The sequence below is a fragment of the Borostomias antarcticus genome (genome assembly GCF_949987555.1).
Source record: "Borostomias antarcticus genome assembly, chromosome: 2".
Taxonomy (NCBI): domain Eukaryota; kingdom Metazoa; phylum Chordata; class Actinopteri; order Stomiiformes; family Stomiidae; genus Borostomias; species Borostomias antarcticus.
In genome coordinates, this window is record NC_140235.1 from 18,915,849 (window position 1) to 18,926,874 (window position 11,026).

An 11,026-nucleotide genomic window follows, 5' to 3' on the forward strand; every position below is an offset into this window, starting at 1 on the left:
TCCCTTCACGGGCAAAGACGGACACACACCCACCATAAACACTCCTTTGACCAAGTCACAGGCTAGATGCACCTGGTGGAGGGGCATAGACACAAACCCCATTTCGATGCCCTGCACCAGAATACAAGAGCCGCTGATCGACTCAGAGAAGGGCAACACATCAGACAATATAAACGACTGCGCTGCTCCGGTGTCTCTCAGTATACGTACAGGGCACCGGTCTGACACCTCACCACTGAGGGACACAAACCCATCTATTACAAATGGTGCGTAACTAGAGTCCAAGGAGTCACACACCCCATCTGAAGGTAATGACATGGGGCTAGTCAACATTTGCACTAGACCAACCTCTTTTGGTCGCTTACTGGGCTGCGCTAACTTGCATTTTAGCAAGAAACAGTCAGCTCGGAGGTGACCAGTCTGATGACAGTGCCAACACTCCCGTTCCTCGCTAGTGCGGGTAGAAAATGGGCTGGGCGGACTAGTCTGCGCTTTCACTGGAGCAGAGGGGTAAACCCTACCATCATTACGAGAACTGCCAAAGGTTTGCTTATGGGTTAAGACAAACTCGTCAGCGAGCACAGCAGCTTGCGCTAACGTCGACACCTTCTGTTCATTTAGATATGTAACAAGCCGGTCTGTGAGGCTATTTTTAAATTCTTCTATAAGAATCAACTCGGACAGAGACTAAAAATCGGTTACATAGCTGGCTTTACACCATCGATTAAACTGAGTCTCCTTTTCACGGGCGAACTCAACGAAAGTTTTACCAGGCAACTTTTTGTGCCCTCTAAACTTTTGCCTATATGCCTCAGGCACTAATTCATATGCGCGGAGCACAGCTTTCTTTATCACCTCATAGTGCAGACTGACTTCCAGAGACAGAGAGGACAGAATCTCTTGCGCTTTCCCTGTCAATTTGCATTGAAGCAATATAGCCCAGACCTCTTTAGGCCACTGCAGAGAGGTAGCAACTCGCTCGAATGCATTAAAATACGAGTCTACCTCATCCTCACGAAACTGAGGTACAAGGGCTATGTGTTTACTAACATTAAACCCCCCACCGAACGTAGAGGAATCGGCTACCATGGGCTTAGCAGGACTAGAGGGAACAAAACCGGCAGTTGCAGCAGCGGCCGCCAACTCCAATTCCTTCAGTTTCACCTCCATTTCCATTTCCAGTTTACGCATAGCCAACCGGTGACTGTACTCAGCTTCTCTTTCTCTCTCTCGCGCCTCAAGCTGTAACTGAGCCATGCGAAGCCTGTGCCCGGCATCGCTCCCTTCAGGAGTAGAGTGTAGAGGAGTGGGCTGATTCACAGCACTACGAGGTCTAGTCTCCACTTTAGGAGCTCCATCCGACCCAGCGGACCCCTCAGGCGCCTCCACCTCCTTCTCCTCATCCTCTAGGTCGCATAACCCTGCAGACGGGGCAGCAATGACACCGGCGCCAGTACCCAGCACCTTATAATCAACCAGCAGACGCAATACAGCCTCCTTCAACTCAGCCTTAACCAAACTTCGCGATAATGTAACCTCAAAATGGGCTGCAATAGCATGCAAGTCCTCCTTCCTACAGAGGTAAACACGCTCCACAGAAGGATCACTGAGAAACTCCTCAAGCTCAAAAGTACTCATGTCAAATGTATTCACACGACACCCAAACCGCAACACTGCTAACCTAACAGCCTACACGACGTGCACACTGCACACCAACATCCACCAACCCGAAAGGATCAAAGATCCCGGACGAGCCCCCATTTATGTTACGCCCCCTGGTGGCCCAAGGAAGCAGAGCGCAACATAAAAATGGGTTGGACAGATGAGGGTGCAGTCACACAAAACCAGGACAACCAAAATAGGCAATAATGAATTTAATAGCAACACAGGGAACAGAGAGGACTAACAGTGGCACCAAACTAAAGCATAATCCGAAATAAAACCGTGGCAAATTAAAGTATTCTTGCAATTCTAAATCACAGTTCAATTAATTTATTTCATTATTCAGCGTTTTCATTACAGTATACGAAGCAGGGGCTCATGGGTAGTTCTAAAAGCTCGCCTTTGATCGACTTGGGATCTCTTTTGGAATCGCTGAGCTGCCTTATTTGTTCTGAAATACACTGCATACAAGTTAGAACCATGGGCGTAGAATTTAGGGGGGACGCTGGGGACATGTCCCCATCAATATTTCAAGAGTTTGACCATGGCCTGGGGGTAGGAGGGGGCTGTTCCTTTCATTGCTCTGTAGGCTAGTGCCAGTTTTAAACTGGATGCAAGCTGCTACAGGGAGCCAGTGTAGGGAACAAAGAAGGGAAGTTGTGTGGGAGAACTTGGGGTGGCTGAACACCAGGCGAGCAGCAGCTTTCTGGACAGGTTCTAGGGGTTTAATGGCTGATGCCAGGACCCCAGTTTTGTAGCAAGTGCAAATGTGGGCCAAATGCAAGATCATCAGTCCAGGAGGTTAAAGAACCAGCCATCAGGATAATCAGATCTGACTAGGTTTTGTGGTTTGGTTGTGTCACGACCCGGCTCTAAGGCTGTGACAAAAATGGAGTCCACACGGTTGTATCTCAAAAAGTTAACATAATTTATTAAAGTGCCATGATATAACATATGTAAATCAGTCAATCAGTAGTGTAAAGCAAGTGAATGGATGAGTGGAAGCATACTGTATGTGTGTGTATTTAACATGAGGTGCTCCAACGAATAATAATGTCCGCTGCCGGACAGGAAATGGGTCAGAGCCGCAGATCAAGATGAGCTTGCTCCATTTGTAGGGTAAGGTACGGGCCAGGTGCACTTGGTTAGCCTAATGGGCTGGGCCCCGCCCACCTGCAAACAAGCAGACAGCCAACCAAGTAGACGGCCAGCCCTACTGGGTCGTCACACCCCCCCCCCATCAAGGAGGGGCCCCGCCCCCGGAACCTACAACCAAAACAAACACAACAGAATAAAGCAGCACAAAACAAAACATGACCAACATCAATGGGACGAGGAACCAAGGTACCAGGAACCAAGATGCACCCGAGACGCCACCACGCCACAACTCACCACCGGCCCGTCACCACGTCCCACACCTTGTGTCACACCACTCCCCCCAGCAACCTAGTACTAAGGGAAGCAATTTAAGGAGAAAGAGGAGAACACAAGAGCGAAACAAGGCAACCAGCCTAGGCAATGAACAGGGCTGTCTCACGAGGAAGGGGCTCGAGACAACGCGTCTGCCACCACGTTGTCTAAGCCCTTGATGTATCGCACGCCCAGCCAATAAGACTGCAGTAGCAGAGACCACCAAACCAGCCTTTGATTCGGACACTGCAAGGAATTCAAAACACTCTAATGTCACCATGACTAGTTTAGGAGGGTGGAACCATTCCACCTGTCACCATGACCAGTTTAGGAGGGTGGAACCATTCCACCTGCACCATGACCAGTTTAGGAGGGTGGAACCATTCCACCTGTCACCATGACCAGTTTAGGAGGGTGGAACCATTCCACCTGCACCATGACCAGTTTAGGAGGGTGGAACCATTCCACCTGTCACCATGACTGGTTTAGGAGGGCGGAGCCATTCCACCTGCACCATGACCAGTTTAGGAGGGTGGAACCATTCCACCTGTCACCATGACTGGTTTAGGAGGGTGGAGCCAGCAGAAAGAGGGGAACTATATACCCCACGGGTAACTCCCTCAAAACCAGGCTCGCGCGTACGAGCCTCACCAAACACACGCTTATGCGTAAGAACATAGTCGTCTGCTAAGGCCGCCGCTTCACCAGCGGTAGTATCCTTCTGATCGTTGATGTATGTCGCAATTCGCTCCGGCACAGCATTTTTAAATTGCTCCAAAACAATCAGCTCACAGAGCCCCTCAAAACTATCTACCGCCAGAGCAGAACGCCAGCGCGTAAAATGCTGCGTCAAGTCGCGCGCAAACTCCAGGTGAGTCTGGTTCTCTTTCCTTTTCCATGTCCGAAACCTCAAACGGTAAGCTTCAGGCACTAATTCATATGCTTTTAGCACCGCGGCTTTAACCAGTTCATAATTTCCGCTATCAGCAATGGACATGGAAGAATAAGCCTCTTGGGCTTTCCCCGTTAACACGCACTGGAGCATGAGCGTGCGCTCTGTGTCCGGCCAATCTCGCAAGTCAGCGACCCGCTCAAAAAGAGAAAAAAACGTCTCCGGATCCCGTTCGCTAAACTTAGGCAACAGCCGCAAGTTGCGCCATATATCAAAGCGCTCCCCTGGTGCCACACCACCAGATGAGCTACTACGGGCCATTGACGCATCAGCTGACAGCGTCCCCTCAGCCATCAAATCAAGCCTGCGCCTCTCAAGCTCCAACTTCTCGCGCTCAACGCGAACGCGCATCTCCTCTCTTTTAAGCCGCTCGTCAATCTCCGCAGCCTGCTTTCGCTCCTCAGCAGCCTGCTTCTTCTCCTCATATCCGAGCTTCAATAATAGCAACTCCTTATGCTGCTCAAAAGTAAATCCTACCGTAGGTATACCCGTAAACACATCACCCGGCTCACTAACGGCCACGGTCAAAACGCCGCTCGCCACCAATCCGGCTTTCAACGCGCTTTTAACAGTCTCCTTGAGACGCACATCTGTATCCGCAATTGTCACATTATAGTGCCCAGCTAACTGTAACAATTGCCCCTTAGTTAAACCGTCCAACCCCTCCTCAGAGGGATGCGTAATAAAGGCAGCTATGTCTGCCATCCCTCCCCCCAACGAAAAACGACCACAAGAGGAGAGACGACCCGACCATCAACCAACCAACGGCACCCAAACAGACCGTCGCGCGCACGGGCCAAATATGAACACACAAACTCACGTGCCAGGAGGCGCAAACAGGGTCAAACAAACCCGAACAAGACCACACACACCCCTCTATCTAAACTGCCTCACTAGACCAGACTAAACTGCCAACCAGCTCAACCCTAGTCTTCATGTGGGTACAATGGCGGGTACTTATGCACTAAATACCAGCGGCCCGGAAAAGCGACCAAGAAATGGCAACCCCCCTGAAGCCCTAGCCGTGCTCCCGAGCAAAGCTCTAACCATGCTTACCACAGCACTAGCAGAAAAAAACAAACCGACGCCCCCTAAAGAGGAAGCGCCGCTGTACCTACTCAGGGGAGTGTGCAATCAGACCAAATAAGCGCCACCTGACACAGATTCGCGCACCCACAGCAACATCAAAAATCCGGCCAATTAACAAGAAAAAAATGCTTACCGCAAAACAACCGCGCGACTCCAATGAACAACCTGCAACCCGCACCACAATCAAGGTCCACGAGCCACCAATCAACGCTGCACCGCCGCCGGCATACAGGCACCCAACGAGCCCATTCACAAAACCAGTCGGCCTACGCAACGCAACAGCAAAAAAAAACGGCCGGACGAGCCCCCACTTTTGTCACGACCCGGCTCTAAGGCTGTGACAAAAATGGAGTCCACACGGTTGTATCTCAAAAAGTTAACATAATTTATTAAAGTGCCATGATATAACATATGTAAATCAGTCAATCAGTAGTGTAAAGCAAGTGAATGGATGAGTGGAAGCATACTGTATGTGTGTGTATTTAACATGAGGTGCTCCAACGAATAATAATGTCCGCTGCCGGACAGGAAATGGGTCAGAGCCGCAGATCAAGATGAGCTTGCTCCATTTGTAGGGTAAGGTACGGGCCAGGTGCACTTGGTTAGCCTAATGGGCTGGGCCCCGCCCACCTGCAAACAAGCAGGCAGCCAACCAAGTAGACGGCCAGCCCTACTGGGTCGTCACAGTTGTTTTCCGATACTATGGAATCAAGTGCTGATGTGTGAACTCCTAACCTAGGCTATTTAACAAGAGTAAGCTATGTGGTGGGGTGTATACCAATGGGCAGCTTACCTGTCCCCTTGCCCCTGTGCAAAGGACTTAAGCAGAAAGCACTAGTATAGGCATGAAACAAGACTTTACTCAAAACGATGACTACTAGCTGACAAAGGCACTAAGGCAGACACCTGGGGTCTGTTTCATAAAACTGGGTAAGCCTGACTTCTGCACAAAGTAAAACCCGGAAAGCTGTTTTACTTCAGGTTCCAGATCTGAAGTTTCCAGGTTTTACTCATTGCAAAAGTCAGGCTTGCTCAGTTAGCCAGCTTTATGAAACAGACCCCTGGTAGCTACAAAGAAACAGAGTAGGCTAGCTACAGATGTGACACAGAGTAGCTACAGGTAGTGATGTTACGAATGAGACCGATGTTCCGAGGCGTTTGCCGAGCATGCCGGGCAGGTCCTGATGAAACCCTGGCTGTGTCTCAAACATCTAAAATGCTGCCTATGGGATGCCTAGGGAGGCATCAAGTCATGTCCCAATGGATTATTCACAAATATGCTGCCTGCTGAGGTGCCTCCGACTGGGCAGATTTTGAAGGCAGCACAGATCCTTCCTTGGTCAAGATATCCCACAATCCCATGCGCCCGCCCCACTGCTCCGACCAAAAGAGCAATTTTGTCTCCATGACTGTTTGTCACTTTATGAAGTTTGAATATGTTTTCAGGCGAGAAAGTAACCATGTAGATTCCCAACATATGTCCTCTTCTGTAGGCTAACATTAGCTGTGCTACATTATAACTATAGTTACATATGGACTGACATGAATGTGGATACTGCGTGCCAAGTACAGTACTTTATGTGATAGTAGCCTACATACCCCTTATGTTTGAAAGAAGAGACTGAGCAGTGTCGCCTGGGGCGCCGGGGCCATCTGTATATGACTGTGATGTGATGCCTTTCTGTGTACAGGACAGATAAAAACCACATCAGCCCCAAGCAAGTCTTAGAGCCATTCCTGCTAGTTTACAATGGTTAACTGTAAACTAGCAGGAACTGTAAACTGTAAAGTGGTTACAGCTAACTGTATAGCTAGCACTGACAGGGACAGTAAATTTCAATTTCTACACTTTTGTGAACATGTTTTAATTACTTGTCAGAATCTTTGAGGAACTGGTGAAAGGCAAGCTCGAAATGTAGGCTACTCTGATAGTTATGTCAGTTTATTGCAGAGCAGTGCTTTCATTTTTTTTCCACAGCTGATTTATAGTCTTCATGTTGACCTCACTGAATGAATTCGGCGGCAGATGACAGTCCATAATAGCAGAAACGCTACGCAAGCGCCCTCAGGCGGGTCTAAAAAAATCACCTTAGTGTCCCCTCTTGGCATTCCATACTCTTTGTCTGCAGTGTGGTTCACTCACATCCCTAACGTCAGGGGAAGAGAACCAAATCACTGAAATGAATGACACTGAAAAATAACATTTTCCATGATGCTGTTTGATGATCACTACTTTGGGGAGGAGGCTTACTGTGGTCTTGCATAAGTGTTAGGTGATCCCTAGTCTGACTGAATGGATGAAGGTTTTGGGGATTGTCATTCGTTGACAGTGGCGACAGAATTGAATCTGATTAATCCAGATTACGTGAAATAAACTAGCAACCGCTCTGCCGAAAACGATTATAATTGGTTTGGTTTCAATAAATACAGTACCACCATCCCCGAATGGTAATGAGTCCAGCCAGACCTTTCTCCAGCACTGGCACACATTTTAGCTTTTGGTTCATACTGTAGGCTACTTCTCTTTTTGGTGATTCAACACCCCGTGTGTGTGACTAACTAATACATTTCTGAGCAGTTTGTTCCGTCTTCAAGTTCAATTCAACTGTGGCGTCCAGTGAGAAGGATGGGAGGTAGGCTATGTCAATACAGTTTCATCAAAGCTACTGCCATGGAGACGGGCTAACCCAAGAGACTCTTGAGTTGCTATGTAAACATAATGAGAGCCATTTCCCTTTAAAAGCACTAGAGGAAACTTGTGAAGTGAAAACTGATTAGCACTGGCATTGCTGTGACAGTAAAAGTCAGTTGATCTGTTAATCCACTAGGTGGCAGTAAAATATCACCGCTGGGTGAAGTGAAATAAACCTTTCTATACAAGTGTCTTGAAGGTTGAAAAGATCCGCACACTGGATTAATGCTCCCAGTACGGCTACAAACACAACATTCCAACCGCTCAGGGGCCTCATTTATCATTGAGGTACGCCATATTTTACACGGTCTTTTTCGCGATTTCAGGCGTACGCCATCCCCCCCCCCCCCACATTGCGATCTATCAAGCCGAAAGGGCGAAAATTTAGTCGCCTTTCTACACGCTTTTGTAGGACACCTCTCAGGTTGGCGTGCTTTTTTTTACCAACAAACTTCTGCCATAACCACGCCCCCGCGAGTTTTCATTGGACAACCCTAACCCTAATCCTAAACCTATCCCTAACCCTAACCCTAAACCTAACCCTAACCAATGAAAACTCGCGGGGGCGTGGTTATGGCAGAAGTTGGTTGGTAAAAAAAATCACGCCTCAGGTTGTCGTACCGATTTACACGGTTTCCTACACCCTTTTTGAACACGGGGAACTGGCGACGCAGGTGGTGCGTCGGTGAATAACAATGTTTGATGGAGAGAATAAGAGCGACAGTTTCTGAACGCACAATCATGTAGGCTAATAGCCCAATTCAGCACAAACATATATCGCAATGCAAGATTAGACGTGTCCTCTAACCGGCTCATTCATGGTCCGATATGGATTTGTTCCCCAAACTGAACCTATGCGCTGTCCCAAACCTTTCCGCGCTATATGTCACACACCTAATGCAGGCACTCCATCAAACGGCAATAATTGACCAATTAGATTGTCATTATTATGTGATCATGTGGACCTGTTTGCTGTTTGGTAAGCATATAAATGACAGTCCTCCTGTGCGTAATGCGAGCCCAAATGAATCCGGCGCTACTCGGCCTACTGGCCGAGATAGAACTCCAAAGAGGTGACGGCGATGGCGACTGCACCCACATAAGGGCACCATCAGTGAATGAATACGTCTATGTGAATCGCTAAAATGTGCACACTATAAATACCCAAATCATATGTGACGCCGACATGCTCATCACAAGTGTAGTGGCACGGTGGCCTGGCTCCACGCATGACTCATTCATCCTGGCGCACAGCATGGTAGGGGCTAGACTGGAGGCAGGCGCTGCGCGTGACGGCTGGCTTGTTGGTGTGTGCATAGCCAAGATACATATTCTTTGTCTTATTTACTTTAATCTTTATTAGCATTTTCCCTCCATACAACGACAATACAATAAAACATAAACACTTACAATAACAGCTTATGGGTACTTCCATCCATGCAGCTTTTTTTTCTTACTCAAATATGACAATTTTAATATTAGTGGTATCATCACACTTCCTTCTATAATCCATCCATTTTTCCCATCTCCCTTCAAACTTTCCTTCCTGCATCCTCAATGCATAAATAAATCTCATAAATCTCCTCCACAACACCCACCACTGCTCCTTGGTTATACCAAGCCCTCATTATTGTCTTTTTACTAGCAACCAATAGTACTTTCACTAGGTATCTGTCCCCTCCTTGTACATCATTCTGTTATGTTTGCCAAGATGTATATTCAAAGCTGATAAAAATGAGAACCAGTCAAGACCCCACCACAAAATGAGGACCCAAGCCCTCAGCCCCCTCCCCGTCATGAGGTTTACCAGCGGGGCCAAAGGGCCCACACTGAGGTCATGCGCCAGCTATGAAGACACAAACAAGTAAGGTTCACATTTCTACCATTTTATTGTCTGTTGGTGGGTGACTGTGTGAGGTGTGTGAGTGTGTTTGTGAGTGAATGTGTGAGGTCCGTGAGTGTGGTAGTGAGTGACTGTGTGAGGTCCTTGAGTGTGGTAGTGAGTGACTGTGTGAGGTCCGTGAGTGTGGTAGTGAGTGACAGTGTGAGGTCCGTGACAGCATGTGTGAGGGAATGAAGTGCAGTGAGGATGTCCTGTTGGCTCTGGTGGTGTAGTGTGGTGACCTCCAACTGCTGCACAACTGCCCCACAACTGCCCCAATCCCTTCTGCCATTTCCCTCTGGGCCTCTAGGGTCATGAGCCTCCAGCACAGCGTCTGAGAGGAAGCCCAGCCCTCAGGGACCCTTGAGGCAGGGACGCTGGCAGCCGGAGGTGGAGGCGTGGGCGGTGGAGACGGAGACGGAGGCGCTGGAGATGGCACTGGAGGTGGAGGCCGGTGCGCTGGAGGTGGAGGCACTGGAGGTTGTGGCGCTGGATGTAGAGGCTGCAACCGGCGGGGGCACGACCGTCAGGTCAAGGACCACTGCAGACTCCCCCTCCTCTGAGTCCCACCCCACGTCCGAGTCTGGAGAAACAATTTCAGTCATTTTCTTTGAGTTTGTCTGTTAACTTGATTATGCATTAAACATTTTATTGTGTAGCCATATTCAATTGATATGTTTTTCTGTTGGCAGTCAAATAAATGCTTAAGTGTGATTTACCGGGTGATTTAGATGAGAGTCTTAATTTCCCAGAGGGGAAAATGTTTAATGTGGTCTAACATTATGAAGTGGTCATCTGTGTTATCGTTCCCTGTTTTTGGTCCTAAATCAATCATAGCCTACCACAGAATGTGTGGAATGTTTGCTTTCCTCACAGCCACATAATACAGAATGTCCGTGTAGCCTACGCCAAATACAGGATGCACGAAACGTACAGTAGGCTACCTAAACTGTAGGAGCAATCAGACAAATGTAGGCTCGTACAAATAGCTTACCTTCCGAAGATGATTTTCTTTCCTCGCGTGGACCTCACCAACAAGCACATGCACCTCCGTCTCCGAAAAGTTTCTCTTATTTCCGCGTTTTTCCATAAACGTATTTGTCTTTCCTATGCTCCACGCTATATTATGTCGGTTCCTTCCGGGGTATCCACGTTGTGCGCTGTCATAGTTTTGACCATGTATGGTTGAATTTGGGCGTGGAGAGGGCGGAACACGGGGCGCGTGCGCGTCCGCTCTCCTCCACGCCACCGTCGGATTTTTCGTGCAGGAAATGGCGCAGCAGCGTGTCCGACATTTTTGATAGATCCGAAAAGCGTGTAAATATTCTCGTCGTACGCT